The sequence below is a fragment of the Cololabis saira genome, chromosome 17 (assembly GCF_033807715.1).
Source record: "Cololabis saira isolate AMF1-May2022 chromosome 17, fColSai1.1, whole genome shotgun sequence".
In the NCBI taxonomy this organism is placed as follows: domain Eukaryota; kingdom Metazoa; phylum Chordata; class Actinopteri; order Beloniformes; family Belonidae; genus Cololabis; species Cololabis saira.
Window position 1 is genome coordinate 27,228,307 of NC_084603.1, and position 18,769 is coordinate 27,247,075.

Below are 18,769 nucleotides of genomic sequence, written 5' to 3' on the forward strand. Positions count from 1 at the left end.
ATATAATGAATACTCAAATGAGGGCTGAGGCAGTGACTGCGGCAGCGCACACTGCATGAACAATGTTAAGGTGTGAAGCCGGACTAATGGGGAAAGCAGCTCGTGCACGTTACAAGCTGCAGCAGAGCTGAGCAGGCAGGAGGAGAGTCGGCGGGCAACAGCTGAAGGGAAACATCCACCAGCGCAACGGTGAGATTACATTTTCTGTTCATATCATAGACCTCGGATGACACGGTGGTGCAGCGGAGGAGGCAGAAAAAGATGATCCAAAGCACAAACAAGAGTTCGGTTAGAAGAAAAACCCAATTTTAAAAGCGAAAATTAAAAATGGAGAGGGTTTAAAGAAGTTTTAAAAATTAATATAGAATATTAATGCAAATAATGGACTAAAATGGGTGCAAAAAATTGATTTATACTATAAGAAATTGGGCTACACGGACACACGTGTCACAAAGACAGGCGTGCGTTTTTGACTTAAAGCCACAGATTGACCAGTTGGCAGATTTCTATCGTGTGACCGTGGGACCTCTTAATTAGGGATACGATTGTCAGCTACACCCACGGCGGTGTCACATCACTCCACACAGCTGCTCAACATCCCACTGACACACGCACACACACGCCTCTCTCCTCCAGACCTGTTGCTCCGGCCACCACTTCAGATAGGACTTAAGGTACAACAGTACATGATTGGAGGAGAGCTGGCACACGCTGCCTTATCTTAAAGGAAGAAATACGGGGTTGCAAAAAAAGAGAACACTTAAAAAATATATATATTTAATGAACCTCATTTGATTGTTGCCCTCAATTTTAAAGCGGCATCAACGTCAATATAACAACAACAATAATAGTACTTATAATATTAATACTACTAATAATAATATAAATTTTCGATGAGCCTGATACAGGGAAGGCGCAGCTGCTTAAAACAAATTATTACTGTGATTATGAAATGAGTTCATCAGCAGTAATAAAGAGCAGTAAGGGGAGCCTGAGCTCAGTTTCCGCCTTGTGTTCTCTCTTTGTTTAATAAATTGACTTGGGTTTCGCCTGAAGCGCAGTTCTTAGAGTATTAAAGAATTAGTGTGACTGATGGTAATCCTCAGGGGACCGGGGGTCGCCTCTAAGGGATAGTGAGAGGGGCAAAAACGTAGAAAAAAACGGAGCAGGGGAAGTCGTGTTTTCCCTTATCATTCCCATGTAATAATAATAACAACAACAACAATAATATTAATAAAAATAACAAAAAGGACAACAACAACACTGATAATAATAATAATAATAATAATAATAATAATAACAATAATAATAATAATAATAATAATAATAATAATAATAATAATAATAATAATAATAATAATAATAATAATAATAATAATAATAATAATAATAATAATAATTTAATTTAATGTAATATAATATTGCAAATGATTGTTTAATTTTAAATTGCCCATAAAGATACAAATTAAACTCCGACGCTCGCACGCTTGAACTGTGAGAACAGGCTGATGAGTGAAAGCAAGAGCGGCCCAGAACACAGTTTGACAGACATTCATTTTTAAACAGATTTCAGATAACCCTTATCATCTCCATCCATCTAACACAAACACCCGAATGCCTGTTGTAATACAGTCCAAAACATACCGAGGCTCCCCCACCGATGACGGGGCGGCTGGAAATGTGCTGACAGTGGTCACACTATTCTCCTGCAAAGTTATGTATCGTATCAATTTTACATTTCTAACTGTATCAAAAGGCCATTCAGATACGCCTTGTAAACTATCACAGCTTATCCGCCTGACCTTAAAATACTCCCAATGTGCTCTTATTGAGAAGTTATACACACAAGCTATGATATAATTCCTCTGATTTCATTTTTTATTTATGTTTTTAGCAAAGTTCCTTGCCTTAGATTTGGCTGGCCAGAACTGAGTTTTTGTCTCCCTGTAGATAGATGCTGCCTACTGCTGTTTCCATTGAAATATATCTGTATATATATTTTGGTAATTTGAATCATTTGAAGGCATCACAACAAAGGAAACAGTGCTCAGACCCTGAGGGAGCACCAGTGAGGGTCATTCTTAAACATTATAGATAAAATGATAATGCATGAGTCAGTGTTTGGGCAAAAGTCTTTTTCTTATCTATATATTTGAATTTCCATGGACCTGTAGGCATTAATTACTTTTTGTCATCGTGGTCCAACATACATATTTTCAGATATAACACTCTTAGTGATCTAGAAATCTTCAAGTTCAGTCTCAATCAACATCATCCTCTTACTGATCTTTTGTAACCTTATGATCCACTTACAGTATATCTCAATGCAGACTGAGCCTCAATGCAGCAGCCAAAGGTCAGAGAGGTTAATGATAAGGAAAGTGGCTTTTGGCAGCAGAAAGGAGATATGATTAGTGCAAGAGCAGAGCAAGTGATTACAGCATGAATCTAAATAGAAAGAATCTTCATTTGGGTTTGGCATAATCAGAAGAGCGTGCGTGTGCGCCAGCAATGACATGGGGTCCCATGTCTTTCCTTTGACAATGTTTGTAAACCACTTGCTTCCACGGATCAGTTTGATCAGAGGGCTCTGCCTCTGAAATGGTAATTCTTATGGCGACTGATGAATGAAGATCACGTTCCTTCTAATATCCAACCCCCCTATTTTCACAACCTCCCACCGCTCACCTCAGCCACTCCCCACCACGACCTCCACTAATTGAGCTGATTATTACAAGATGTGCGTGTGTGTGTGCATGTTGCAAGGAGACTATCTGTTGGGGTGGGCCTCGACGATTTAAATGTGACTTTTATTCTGTGAGACTGCTGCACACACTGATCTCAGACAAGCGCAACATCGACTTGATTAGTTTCATTTTTTGGACAGAAATCCAAACTTGAGCAGAGAGAAAGAAATTATTAAAGCCAGAACCTCTGTGTCAATACTGGTTAAAGGATATGAATGAAGGCCTATCCAATAATTGGTTGTTTACATCTATCTTGTTACCCCAGAGGCGGGCCTATCCTATAGCGCAAGGAGGACATTTCACAAAACCACACAGCCCAGCAGGGAGGGGTAGACGGAGAGAGAGACAGGGCAGAGAGGTGGGGTGTGTGTGTCTGAAGGTTCTGTCTTTATTTCATTAAGGCTCTGACCGGTCGGCAGGTTCATCAGATTGGGAGGTTTGGATTTCGGTTCCGCTCTTGTATATATTGCCTTTCATTTAAAAAGCAGTTAAAAGGTGAGACAAGCATAACCTTCAGCTGATTGACATCAGAGAACACAGAAACCAAATAAAAGCATGCAGAAAAGATACTGATTTACGTCCTTTGATTTTCTTCCATCCATCTGAACAAATTTGATCTGTAACATTTGCTTATGTACAGCATACAGTATAAATAAATGAAAATAAATCATACTTTATATCCTCTACAGGTTTTCTGTCTTAACTTGTATTTTTTCTGACCATAAAAGGCTATATTATAATAACATCTAAACACAATGCATTCATGTTGATAACACACAAACAAATCTGATATATCTATTATTTGGAGTTAAATGGCGATTAAGTCACATATTTATGCAGAAAAACAGCGATATATCTAAATTCAATGTATCCCTTTGCTAAATGTGGATTTCATACAGATGTGTATCTATATTATTATCTTTAGCAAAACGTTGATTCGCTACATTCAAAATATCCAGCAAAATCAGGAAAAACTCTGGCTACTATCTCAAAACAACACAGGCAAACACATTCAAGTATCTGAAAGATGTGTAATCAAGTTATGAGGTAACAAAAAATGATATACTAAAGAGGACTTGATATGTTTACTGCCTTTCTTTTTTACTTAAATATTTTACAGTTTTCTTTTGTTTTTGCATGTGCTATAAAATGTCTGAAAAGTCACACAAGACCAGAATCCATTAGAGACTTATTTCTTTCCAAAGGACAAAACTACTCCCACACAGGCTGGTGGTTATGGTGTTTGCTTATTTACCTACATGATCCTTTACCATTCTGGCCTATAGCTTAGTGAAAAGCTTGACACACTTCATGTGCAGGATGAGCACCTGCCTTTATTCTGCCATAGTTATCCAATAAGCTAAAGAGGCCTGAGGAGGTGATTTGTAGAGAGAAACGAGTTAAAAACAGACCGTTTATGGCAGAAAGTGGCGACAGATGGTGCAGCAGTGTATGGTTTGAGGACAAGTATTTTTGAAAATTAAAACAAACAAGTCCACTCTTGTGTAAAAATTAGCATAACAGGAGCCTTTTAAAAATACCTGGATCTAAATAAGATTGAGAGTGAGAATAAGAGGTTTTTTGTATATGTGTGAGTGTGGGATTTAAAAAAAAGAGAAAATGGAGTGAGCAATATAAATAAAATCAGTTTTCCTCCCAATGCAGTAAATTACTAAGTATCTAATTATCCATCACCAACCAATGCCTCACAGCGCAGACTGCCCACCCACCAACAGTGCTGTGGAACAAACCTACACTCAAACTGCAGCTGGCCTGAGCACAAGAGCAAACAGCAACAAGTGTCTGTTTTTCTACCAGGCTGGTCACTGAAGCTGATGAGTAGCTCTGTGTGTGCGTGCATGTGTGTGTGTGTGTGTGCGCGCGCGCGGGTGTGCGTGTGAGTGTGGAGAGTAAGTGGTGAGTGAGGGAAAGATATAGAGCTTGCCGCTTGCTGCTGGGGTTAATTTATGCGATCAATCACTCCATTTGATTCTTGTTTATTTTCAGGAGTCGCATGGTCATTTCAGCTGCACACTGACTCCTTTATGCTCTGCCAAGGCGTTTCCTCAACCACTAAGACTGTATAGCATGCTTTTGGCCATAATTTAGAGAGGAGAGTGGTTCCAGCACTTCTCCGATATTTCACGGTCCGTAACCTTTATGGTGAAATCCTCTCAGACCTGTCTCCCGTCAAACTGGCAATGCGAAGAAATGCAGGTATATAAGCTTCACACATACACTGATTTATATCAACACTGTGGGCTTATTTTAAATGACTGCAAACACACTCCACTGAGGAATTTTGTAATATTATCACCTATAATTTGGCAAATAGAGCACAGACCAAAGCGTACGACATCCACATGCATGGTGTTTCTCTTGCAAGAGCATTGAGGCTTGAAGTGGTTACTTTGAATTAGTTCTTTTTTTGTTTTGTTTTTTGCTCAGTGCAAATCCACATACTCAATATACATGGATATATTTACTAAAGACATATTTATGTTGCTTTTCATATGCATTTCATAATGCTCTATCCTCTGAATAACCTGGAAACCTTGCTGGAGGATTAACCTGCTCCTACAGACTATTTTGTTACGGCATGCAACTAAGAAACCACCATGGGACCAATATGCAGGATCAGATAAACCTCAGCCTGCTCTGCATCAAAGTAGTCAGTAGGCTGGGACATATAATTGGATCATGATAACCAATTGCCTCTGATCATGTAACATTTGAAACAGCAAACAAATGCCTCTTTTGGACAGAAGCACAAGGGGAAGAGTTTGCCCCACCCCTGGAAGAAATTACAAAAAAAGGCCTTGACTGTGATGCCACAATGTTATTTCAACGTAAATAAGACCAGAGTTGGGACAAGGACTTATTTTGGAAACTGGTTTTACTTAAACAGAGAAGGAAACACAGACATATACATCATGTTAAATTACGCACAGCCGGCTTTACTGTTAAAGGAAAGGTTTTATAGTACGTCCTGTTAAGCTGCTCAGTAAAAAAAAAAAAAAATGCTTGGATGGCAGGTTTCTACTAATACTACTACTGTCATTTAGCAGACGCTTTTATCCAAAGCGACTTACATCTAAATTTATTCGGAAAAAAGTCTAAACTCTTAATCAGAGTATTCTTTTTACGTAAAAACAGGGGACTCTAGTGTGAATCTTATAGATCAGTGTTCCTTTATGTACAACCTGATCTGTCCACTCATAGCAAAAGTCTGTATAATGTCTTAATGTTTTTTCCTCATGCGACAGTCTTCCACTTTTATAGCACTGGAACTCGTATCTCAGGAAAGAATTTATTAAAAACGACTGCAATAATTAGCAATGTGCTAATGTTTGAATTTGTATCCATTCCTGTATGCAGCTTTTTTTTACTACACTTTGTGGTTCCACTTGAAACACAAGGCTTGACCCCATGTCACTGGCCATATGGGCAGTAAATACTTCCACGATAGAGTCAGTGGTTGTACTGATACTGTAAAAGGGGAAACAGTCTCATGGCACATCAAACCACAGTGTTTAAATGGCAAAAGAAAATCAATCATAAGTCTTTGGTAAAGCGACAGGTTTTCTCTCTTACTACGTCCCAGTAACTTTGAAGAGCTTTTGTTTTTCTCTAAATTTCAATTTTCTAAAGACATGATATGGTATCAGCTCTGTTTGGCTCTGAACTAAATGTTAATCCGGACACTGAAACCGTCTCAAAATGAAATAACAAAAAAATCTGGCAAGCTTAAATGGATGCTAAAGGCTTTCTTCTGCATTGACTTGAGATGCTAAGCGGTTAATGATGTCCTGATCAGACTGGACGGATAACCAAGAAACCATGAATGCCTGTACAACATTTGGTTCTTATCCAGAAATAATTGAGTATTCTGACTTGCTCTATGAAGAAGAACACAGGTGAAGACAGTTTTTGTTAGCTGTGGCTCCATTCCAGTAAGGGTTCAAGAAAATCGTGATGGCGAGCCAGTATACTTGTTTGTTTAAGCCAGAACTGATGTGGAAGGGTTGTATCCATACTGCCAGTACTGGACATACTCGTAAATAGGCACAACATCAAACCATAAATAGTTAGAATATGTTACGTTAAAAAAGAAATGAATAAATAAAAAGAAATCTTTTGCTGTACAGCATACATCTGCTTCTATTTGTGTTGGTGTAAATGTGGACATTTTAAATTGGGAATCAATATAGATAACCTCAATTTTGGATTCAGACTGAGATGGCTATGGATTCATTTTTCGTCTGAAAATATCCTGAAACTGACACCAACCGCCATTTAGTTTATATTAGAGTATTACTCTTCCCACTGGACCAAAAGCGTCAACCTGCTGGTACTCAGCAACAATTTATCCTCTGGAGACATTAAACACTGTAACATGGCTAATAATGGCCCAAAAAACATAATAAAGGGAATGAAATAGTCTCAATTAGCTTAAAAAGACAAACAAATAAATCAGAACACCCCAGAAGGAATTAACTATCTTCAGATCAATTGTTCGTACTGCTGTCTTGTAGGTCAGTTTTACATCCAACAGCTAACATTTCATAATTTTATACACAGTGTTTTATATACATCCCATTTTAATTTTATACAGCCCATTTGTACACTGAAGCTATTTGACTAAAACCATCCATCAAACATTGAGCTGTGTCCAGCTCACACTATGAGATAGTTGAGATGAAGGGAAGTGTTTACCCTGTAAATTTAAGTGTGGTTTAGTGTATCGCTCATTCGCTTTTTAAATGGAGGCACAGAATTTCATGATTGCTTTTTAATTCTGCCTGAGGAGAACATTTAATGCCTTCAAACCTCTGAACACTTTGCTGAGGAAACTAACAATTATAGACAATCTGGCAGCCACAGAAAATTTGAGGGGAAAAAGGAGCTCCGGCCGAGGAACTGCCTCATGCATCATTTACATTTTACTAAGGTTTAGTTTCTCCAGTTGTTCCAGTTATTCAATGTGTCATAATTCAATGATTTTTTTCTCTCAAAAAGTGCATATGATACAATAATTTGCTTCACTGTGTCCAAGACAGATTCCACTAAGACTGATCCTACATTTGTTAATGTAAACTCTTATTTTAATGGCCTACATGTTTGTAGATGATGGATCATATCTTGTGAGAGTTTGTAGTTGATGGTACTGAACATGTACTCAGTCATGTGCCCTCAGCTTAAACACAGCCTGTATCATCACATAGAGTAAGAAAAATGTGATTATATAATATTTGGGCTCTTATTGTGAAACTTTAACGTTTTTAAATTTGGACCAAGTTAGCTGCAGGTTTTGTCATTTTAGGTTGCTACATGAGAAGGGGCTTACATCTAAACATGGCTTAGGTTTAAATACCCCCGTGTTTGACAGGTAAAACATTCCACACATCCAGTTTCATACAGTAGCTACAAAATATAATTAAGTAGGGACTAAGAAGGACAGTTTCCTTTTAATAGCAGCATTTTCATCAAAATAAAATGACACAAGGAATCTTAAGCTTTATTTCAGTGTATTATTTATTACCTACTTCTGAAAGGCAAAGGAGAAACAGACTGACCTCTGACCTGTGATCTTATTCTGAGGTTCAGCTCAGTGTCTGCATGGGCTGTAATAATTTTTGAAGTTGCTCAGTTTGAAAGTGAAAGTATCAATATCACGGCTGTTTCCAATAATTTCCAATTCCTTTTTGCGTGAACTCAAATGTGTGAGTTAGTTCTTCAGAAGCAACTTCTGCAGAAACATCAATAACGCTCTGTGTGCGCTATCGGTGCGCAGAATGAAGACGCACTTCACTATTCAGAGCATCAAAACATGAGCTTAGTTTCTGGCTTTTAAAACAAGAGCAAAAAGAAAAAAAATCCTACATTGATAAGTTAAGTGAAATTTCACACAACTGCAGATACATTTTAACTTCATGCATGGACCATTGTGAAGTTGCTAAATTAAATTTGCCGATAAATAGTCAATCTTCTCCTTGCGTCTTTTTCAATGAATTGTCCTCAGTAGAAGAAGAGGGCTTCAGCTGAACTTTATTTTCACGTGTTAACAATAACTTTTGACCAATTTTATGATGTGGTAAAGCATATGAATGAATTATATGCATTTGCATTTCTTTTACTATCAAATACGTTGAAAAGCTTTTCATAAAACTGCCAAGATGTGCTTGTACTTTTCCTTTTTTTGTTTTTGAGGATGTGATATCTTGCCTTGCAAGTAAAAAGCAAAGAGCAAACACCTGATGGTGTCTGATAATGATGCCATGCATGAGTTACAACAGACCCAAGCTCTTTGTCCCAGCTCTGGAGGTCATCTCCAGTGAAGACATGCCTGTTGGTGGGCAGAGGGATGTGGAGCTTTCACACAAGCAAGGGAGGATTACAGTCAATTGCCCCCAAATTGCAATAATACCCGCTGCAGGGCCACCCACAGATGTGTTGAGAGACAAGTGATAAATTGCTACATATGTCCATTCCACAGCGGCGATTCTCGGTGCAGCGCACAGCCAAGGCTGATCTACATTTGAGCTTCAGCTCTAAGAGGCATTAAAAATCTGAAATATGTGTAAGTGTGAAAATAGCTGTCTAGTACCCACATCGGATTCTCTAGTTTCTTTTTTTTTCCACACATGCATTTTATTTACAAATCAAAGTTTGTATTAGATTAATGGGAAATTATTACATTTATTTTTTAACAACCAAGCATCCTGTTACACAACTCAAGAATTCCACAACTCAGAAAATTGTTTATCGCTTCAAAATGAATATGGCATATCACATTTTGAAACTGAACCCCCCAGCGTGCTCTCATACAGGGATGCTCAGTAATTAGTTCAGATCATATCATTTCTCAGCCAGAGCCAAGCAGATGGCTAATCCAGTCCCGCTATCTAATCAGCGCAGTCATTCTAATGACAGGATAATTTCATAAGAGCTCTTTGTCCCAGAATATTCAAGAGCAGCATGGTGGGAGGGGGGGCGGAGGGGCGGGGTCTCGGAGATATTCATCATCAGTGCAGATTGGAAACAGGCTCTAATAAATGACACATTTGTTTCCTGCCTGTGTGTGTTAGAGGAATGTCAGAATGCAGTGAATGTGCTGTAGTGGGCTTGTGTGTGTGTGTGTGTGTCTGTGTGTGTGCGTGTGTGTGTGGATGGTGAGATGAAATGGTTGGAGTGTGTGAGGGAACAGCAGCTGCCTTGCTCTGCAAAGTACTTCAACTTGTATAATGCTTGTGTGAGGGGCGTGTGTGTGTGTTTGTGTGTGTGTGTGTGTGTGGACGTGGCAGATGAGTCCCCATGTGTGTGTTGTGCCTTTAACTAGTTAGAGATTCAGACTTCAGTCTAGCTAATAGACGAGGTCTTACTGTAGTATTTACACCTTCAGGTCAGGGCAACACAAACCTAATCAGCTGGTGGCTCAACATGTTTGTATATGTGTGTATGTGTCTCACAGTGATTTCAAATAAAACCCCAGAGAGCTCTGCAACATCTCTCTTTCTGCTTCCAGTACATGACAAAAACTAATATCTGATATGAAGGTAAAACAGGACAAAAGGAGGAATGTAAAGGAAATAATACTGTAAAATCAGACGATGCAATAAAATCTAGCATGTTCCTGTGTGTGTGTGTGTGTGTGTGTGTGTGTGTGTGTGTGTGTGTGTGTGTGTGTGTGTGCACCACAGAGACATCAAGCAGAGACATTATTTACAGCACTGCTGGAAGCACAGGCAGACAAAGAATACATAGATGTATCAGAGCAGGATCTTCCAGGGGTCAGATTAAAGCTCAGTGATGTTTATCGCAGAGAATCTCAGATCAATGATGTTTTTTTGTTTTTGTTTTTTAATGCTGTGTTTCCATCCTGGGAAGAACCATCCGAAGCTCAGGAAGAGACTACAAGACACGCAAACATAGATCAAATCTTTGCTCGATTTGCTGATGATTAGGTCCTAGTCCCGGCCTTGTGTCGGGGTGACGGAGGGGGCAGGCTGGGTTGTTGCAGCCAGAGTCATATTTACTCCAGCCAGAGTAATATTATCAATAAAAGCCAAGAGGACAGCAGTTCACCATAACTCATAACAGGCAGTGAGCAGCACAGCTGTTCAGAGTTCAGTTTCCTCTGAAGCAGCGGAGGACTTAAAAGGAAAAATTACGGCAGACTCCAGGGAGCAAATGGGCAGAAAAAAGCAAAGAAGAGAGAAGAAAAGAGGTGCAGAGGAAAGACACAAATTAATGATTATAGTAATTTCTGATCAATATAAAATCCAGTTAAATCAAAGAACGAGAATTGTAATTTTTTTTAGTTCAAAATTTTACAATGAGAAAAGCAAATACAGCAATATAATATGCAACCTGTAAATTAAGCAAGTCAAATTATATATAAAAAGGAAAAACAACAATAGAAAAACTGCAGGTGCAGAATCACTCACTGGGCTGCATAGTTGGTTTTTATCAGCTTTTATCAAAAAATCATCAACTCCTGGTGAATTTATTCATGTCTGCTTAAACATTAAATTATCTGTGCCATTGAAATAATGTTATTAATAATTAGAAATTTGCTACAAATGTTACACGGTGGGTATTGGAATTAAGATCAATTCCCTCCACATCTGTTTGATGACATTATGATTCAGCATTTCTAGTTTGTGATATACTGATTGACTTGTCAAAGCTTTCGTGTTATGATGCCTCATAATAACCAGGTTGCTGGGTTTACTCGCGAGCAATCCCCATTTAATTTGACTTTTACTAAACAAATATCTTTAGGTTTTTCACCAAACTCCCACAAAAGAAAAGTGGTGAGCTGAGGAAGTAGATTTGAATAAATGAGTGCTGTTTTCCGGTGATCTGTTCTTTGTTTCTCTCGCACTTAATTTGAAATTAGCTGCCGTGCCTGATTTTGGGCTGACGCTCTCCAAACACTTCATCACCAGCCATCTCAGGTTCACTGAAGATGCAGGCTGATCTCATCGATCACAGATCAAAGATGTCTGATTTCAAGCCAGTATGATTAAACAGCGGACCACCCCCGAGAACCAATAATGAAACACTTTACTTGATTTAAAATTAATTAGTCTTCTTTTGACAAACAGCTTGATGTGTTGTCTGCATCAGTGTGCATGTTTGAGGTCATTAGATTAGTTCATGTAGCCAATTAAAGAAAAAAAAGGAAAATGCTTGATTTATTAATTATTATTCCAGAACAAGTATTCTACTCAGGATGGAATAAGTTGTGAGTGTGAGGAAAGTTTGTGTCCATACATGCGTGTTGCTAAGAATGGATCGCTTGTATCACTTGCCCCCATTTGAGGGGAAGTGACATGAGATACTTAAAGACCTAAAATTGCCTCACTTAGCCAAACAAACTGGCTCTTCTGACACGCACTCACACACACACATACACACACACACGCACGTTCACACACACACAGAGGTCTTGGGTTCTCTAATGGCCAATAAACTCAGGACGTTCATTCCTCCTCTCAGGCTCACAAAAACTGAACAGCAATGTTATTGAGAGTAAACGGATTCCACTGTAGCTCTGCCTAATGACCACACACACACACACACACACACACACACACACACACACACACACACACACACACACACACACACACACACACACACACACACACACACACACACACACACACACACAGTTTGAGGGTCAGTGGAGGCTGCAGCAGATAGGATGTACATAATAACCCTAACATGGCTTTTATAAGCCACCGGTTCTTTTGAAACAACATCAGCTAGGAGAGAACCCGGGTCTGCATATAAAAACACTGAGCATTCTGGGCCGACACTTTGAAGTTTCCCTGCTTGACCTGCCGCTTTCAACTAAAGAGAAACTCACAGGCAAGTAAATATAACATGTTGTCACAAACACATATTCAATCAAAGTTGCATCTGTTTTTTTTAACATGAGTTTTTGTGTGTGAAGATTTGAAGATGTAAAGAAACTGACACTGAGTCAGGACTTTGTGTGTGTGTGACAGCCCCACCAAACTAGTAAAAATCCTCAAGATCCCTGCACATTGACAACCATGTTAAACAGAAGTTGTGCGACATCCAGATACGGGGTTTTGATGCTGAGACACAGACATCACTCCCAAAACTTTTACAGGGCATTTCCTTCCTTGTCTTAGTACTCCCACTTCACCCATTTGAAAATTATTGTCCCGTCTCGGCTAGTAAACTGGCTTTCCCTCCAAAGGTAAACTTTTGCTGTAATCCCCCTGCAAATTTCAAGCGTTCTGTCATTTTAAACGGATGGATTAATGGTGGAGTGGGCCATGTACTGTGCACTACGAGTGTGTGTGTGTGTGTGCAAGAGTGAGAGAGTCCAACCCCTCCGATACTTCTAATGGTTTCTTTAGGGAGCATATGTCCTTTGCGTCAGCACAGAAACAGTATAGCGTCTACAGTTACAGCCGGGTTCAGTGTGAAAGACAGACATGCTGTACAAAAGGAAGGTGGGAGGAGGAAGTTGGAGGGCATAGAGTTGTGAGCACGGAGCAGGGAAAGGAGCTGCACGGCGTTTCAGAACAAGCAGATCCCTCCATATTGCTTTACCATCAATAAATCTCGGAGCTCACTATAGTGCTGACATAAATTAGCCTGCTCACCCAATCTACCCAGCTAAGAGTTAACTAGCACCGCAGCCTCTTCTTAAGCATACACACATGGACCAGTCCACAGCTGCTGCGCCCCCACCTGCTCCCAAACCCTGGCTGCAACTTTATGACAACGGGTGTCATGCTATCTGCTTGCAAAAATGTAAAAAAAAACAAAAGAATGTTGTAGCTATCAGTAAATACATGCACCCCTACACACAGTGCACACAGTCACACAGTCACACAGTCACACAGTCACACAGTCACACAGAGCAGCGCAGGCACCCACTGAGTTTTGGGGTAATTAGTCGTCTTTCTTGGCGGTGATTACACTTCCTCATTGGGGTCACCGATAGCAAAACGCTTGTTAAACTTTACATTCCCTGATGGGGCGAGAAAGAGCGAAACAGACGGAGTGTGCACGCTCATTAACACAGAGCGCTGTGTTTGTGTGCGCATGCACACACCTGGAGTTTAACATGTGGATGTTGCTGTCTGGGTGGCGTTTCCGTGTTCGGACTTGATGTCTTGTAAGTGTGAAAAAGATGCCTTTTAACCTCAGTTTAATAGATGCAGGTGACACTTAGCTGCCTCTTTTTACTGTCTGGGACACAGAGGAATTGGTTGAAGGAAATGTGGAAAAATGTGGAAATTGGCTAAAAATAAAAAAAATGTAAAAAAAAGTACCTGGCTTTCGTAAGATAACAAATAAATGTCTAGAAGTCAACTTTAAAAACTCAAAGTGCCAAACATCTTCCAGTTCAAACCTCTCATGTAGGATTATGTTGCTATTTTTCATAAATTGACAAAGTTTTGAAGTTCTGGTCAAACGAAACAATTTTAGGACATTGAGATATTATCCACATTTTAAGTAAAAATAATTTACTAACTTGGATATAAATCGAGGCATTTATGTAGCGCTCTGACAGCAAGACTTGCATTTGACATAATATAAATCTGAAAAACAGAGAAAAAAATATAGAAGTACACGATAACAAAAACACAGACAACTGTAAAAGTAATACAAAATATGATCTCAGTATTCCTTCTGCGTTTGAAATTTGTTCACTCTCCACATCGAATTATTTTTCCTGTTTACAAAAAGGATGTGGGATATTTCAACCGACTCAGCAAAAAAAGCTGCTCTGGGGCACTTTGACGTCTTAAAACACACACACTTTTGATGAATTAAAGAGATTCTGCAGATAGCCCTGAAAGCTTATCCTGTGCACCTCAGCAAATTCTGAAGCTCTTTTTCTTATGTGATCATTTTAGGTAATTTAATAAATTCCCAAGGCTCTGTGTGGAATTAGAAGAAGCGAGACTTTGGTCAGAGGAGGGCTTTTAGGAAACCAGGGAACGCACATCAGAGGCACAGCAGTCGATGGTAATGTAATAAACGTTTACATTTACCTGCCTCTCACCTTTCCTGTTGGTATATACCCACAATCTAAACTGAACTTGTTGAAGCGTCGGCCCAGTTTGTTTTGATAGATACACTGCATGTCTTTATCTCTTTCCCTCTCTTGACTCTGCATCCATGCTTGAAAGATGAAATATTTGATGTTTTAGCGAGGGGGGCGATGGGGGGGAGGGGTTGAGGTGTGGTTAAGCTTATGTGTGTGCGTGTTTTGGGGTGTTGTTGCAGAGGGCCCGCTCAAGATGCCAGAACTAGCACTTCTGGTTGGAAAAAAGGAGTCTACGTTTTCGTCAGACATGTAGTGCAGACAGACGGGGTGAAGGAAAGGTTTTTTTGAAAATGCAGTCCAAGATCAACAGAAAAACGCTCCCCACTGACCATGTGGTCAAAAATGGGTATATAGAGAAAGAGAGGCTGCATCTGGCATGATGCCTCGAATAAAGGGGGAGGGAGGGGGAATATACCCCTCCTGGCCCACAGCGTGCCCTTTTCTGCTGCCAGCTGCAGGCCATCGGCGCATAGGAGAAGAAAACCGAGAAGACGATCGAGGGACACAGGTAGAGCCGGGAGGGAAAGACAGGCAGAAAGACAGACAGAATCATGTATAGAAGCGCCAGGGAGGAGGATACTGAGAAGCATGGAGACATATCATGAACAAGGTCAGAAAGACATCGCTTGGCAGAACAGGAAATGATACAGGATATATCATCTCTATCTCTCCCTGGCTGTGCTCTCTGAGGCCTGTCTGTAAGTGACAGTGCTGCAGAGGGAAGTTGACATTGCTGAAGTATGAATTTCACCCGTTCGTGTTTTGCGGAAAACACGGAATCAAAGCTGTCTGTCTGGATCAGGGGCAAGGCCCGTGACCCTCCAGTGACCCCCCCGGAGAAGACAGCGGGGTTCTGCCGGCCAGTCACATGTAATTTACTGGACATTATGCAACTCTATTTGCAGCTTTTAACTTTGACTTTTCAAAATTTGGTAGTAATAAGCATTTGGAAATGATTATGAGAAGTAAGTTGCCCCTTTCTGTGACCACTGATGGCCTCTTGCTTTAGATCCCAAGCATTTTTTGATAGCATACGATAATGTTAAAACCAGATGGTGATGAAAAAAGAGAGCATATCATCTCAACTTCTGCTTACTCTTTTAAGTTCAGAATGAAGCGAGTGAGCAGCCGACAAGAAAAAACAACATTTAACATTTCAAGTGTGGAAAGTTAAGACTGAAGACGTAAAAAATTGGAGAGAAAAAACAGCTCTTGCAGCTTGACTAAAAGAGGATAACATTTTAATCTGCAAGAAAAAACAACACACATGTAGCAGCTTGTGCACACACGCATGCAGATACATATATTCATACACAGGTTCACACACACAAACACGGGACCGTAACTAAAACGACACGCATGCATGACTTGGCGTAGTGGGGTAAAGTGAGACCTTCCCGTAATCAAAAGAAACAGGGTGCAACAATACAGACACAGTTTTCAAGTGACTGCCCCGAGGGATGGATCCTTCCTCAGGAATGAAGAAGGGAAAATAGACACTTAGCTGGGTGTAGCAAAAATAAAAAAGAATAGAGCACAATAAAATAAAACAGAATATTGGGGAAGTGGCAGACTGTGCCATTTTAGTAAGTCTCCATTATATAGTGTTTCTATTTCCTTTCTTTTGTCTTCCTTTCCACTTCCCCCCTCTTTTGTCTCATTTTCCCTCATGATGTTGCAGGATGCAAAGCATTGTGGGTTATTTTGTGCGATATCCATCAGGTGAATGGACAGAGGCAGTAGTGCAGGAAAAAAAAAAGAGGACAGAGGGTATTCCCTTTCTGAAAATGACAGAAACACCAGTCTGGAATCAATCTGGGAATCGCAGCACGGGTTCTAAAACACTCACAAACACACGCGTCACGTTTAATCTTTAACCCCGGTGAGGCAGAGCGTGCATTATTTTTCATCTCAGTAAGGTTATGCGCTGTAATGTTGTGTCAGGTCTGAGGTATGGCTCTCTGCTGTAACTCCAGGTTCACCTGCTGCTGAAGCTCTTTACCAGAGCACCAGAAGTTAACTGCTGCCATAAATAGTCAAAGTGGTGTGTGCAGCGAGCTGCAGGGCAGCACACAGCAATGATATATCTACCAGGAAAAGAGCAAATTGTCTCTCCATGCTACTTGCAGTAAAAAGTCACATTTCAGGGCTTCAAAGAGCGGTTTGATTTGTTTAAGGAATAAAGAGATCGCATATAAGGTGTCAGTGGCCCACTTAAGTTGATTTGCCGAGTGGTGTCTCAAAAATAGATTATACAAGGCTCGAACATTTACAACACAAGATAAACTAAGTCAGTTCAGAAGAGAAGATGAACATAGTTGTTTTTTTCTCTCTTGAGAACACCTGAGCTGAATACATTCAACTGTAAAAATAAAAAGTATTTAATAGACTTCTTTCATACATAGATGACAATATAAATATTTTACACACATAAAATAGTGAGCAATAGTGGATATAAACACAGCATCAGATGTATCGTTAAAAACATAGTGACATTTATTTAGCTCTTCTCTTCCAAACATTACAACTAATTTGTCGTCCACCTAAATAAATACTGTTCATTTTCTCCCTTTTCTGTGTCTTTGTCTTTTTGACTGAGAGCAGTTAATCTAATCATGAGAAACCACTCTCAATGAGTCTCAACAGACCACTGAGAAGCTTCTCAGCTACTTCACCACACGCATGTGAATGTTTACAAAGTTTTATGTAGTCATTTCCAGGAGTTGAAGAGAAGCAGGTCCATGTGATGATAGAAGAGCCTGCCATCTTTAGCACGCTACATCCAAATATTAGCTGGAATAAAACATGGAGAAAAATAAAGAGATCTTTTATCCGTTTAGAGACCTGACCTATTGTTAAACAGAAGAAACGTATTCTCGGCCAGGCAGGCACTCGAGGAAAATATAACCAGAAGTAAAATAAAGTTCAGTGATGAGGTATGTTTCATGGAACTTGTAAAATATCCAAACCAGAAAGTGAAATCCGGCAGAATCCTGTACATGCAGCAGTCGTTATGGTTTCTGGGTTCTGATGTTATGTTTTGTTAAGATCGCCTGCTCTCATTAGGTTAATTTTATTTTAATTGTGCTCATTACTTTAGTAAGGTCCCTGTTCTATGTTAAGTTAGTATTTGCTTTATTTCCAGGCTCTGTCTTTTGGTGAGTTGTATCTATGTTTTATTTTGTTAGTGGATTTTTTTTCCTTTCTACCTTGATTAACTTTATTTTCTTTCTTTCTTTTTCTTTTTTTTTATTCTACAGAGCTTGTTGGCGTTAACTGTGGAGTAATGGGTAGAGTCGGTTTCCCCAGGAGGTTGTGGGTTTGATCCCAACTCCGTCAAGAGCCAAAGTGTCCCTGGGCAGGACATTGAATCCCACACTGGTCCCATCGCCTCAGTCAGTCAGTGCTCATCCTAATGTAATATAAATCAGGAGGATTGTGTTGAGAAGGGCATTTGATGTAAAAAAACAAAACAAAAAAAAACATGCCAACTCAATATAGGGAACACAATGCAGTTGCAGCAGACCCTAAGAGCTGGAAAACATTACTTGTTGTTTTGGCTTGTTTTGTTTTGTTCAGCTTGTATCCATCGTACCTGCTGTTGAATGTTTCAATCTTTCACCTGCTGCTCATCTGTGATCAGTTCCCTCTGCATGTCTCCATGCCTCCAAGGATTTGTCTGATACCCCAATCTGTTTTTTTTGCTCCGTTGCTTCCTCTTCATCTGTCCTCCTCCCTGCCTCTCCTTGCCCTGTTTTTAGATTTGGTTTCCCTGCAACTTTTGGTTCGCTTTTTGGTCTGATTGTGGTCATCTGAATAAAAGTTTATTTAATTTTTACCCACATATCTCCCAATTATGAATCACCATTTGGATATACACCCACTTCAGGAACCATGATTACAATTATGGATTAAT

The 18,769-nt window shown here is 39.7% G+C and overlaps 1 long non-coding RNA gene across 1 annotated transcript; it reads left to right on the forward strand.

Moving 5' to 3' along the window:
* The first annotated feature begins 124 nt into the window (after window positions 1-124).
* LOC133463747 (uncharacterized) lies at window positions 125-18,213 on the forward strand. The gene is made up of 3 exons (XR_009784366.1): window positions 125-189; window positions 14,660-14,771; window positions 18,114-18,213. It is a non-coding gene; the product is annotated as an uncharacterized LOC133463747 (long non-coding RNA).
* The last annotated feature ends 556 nt before the right edge of the window (window positions 18,214-18,769 follow it).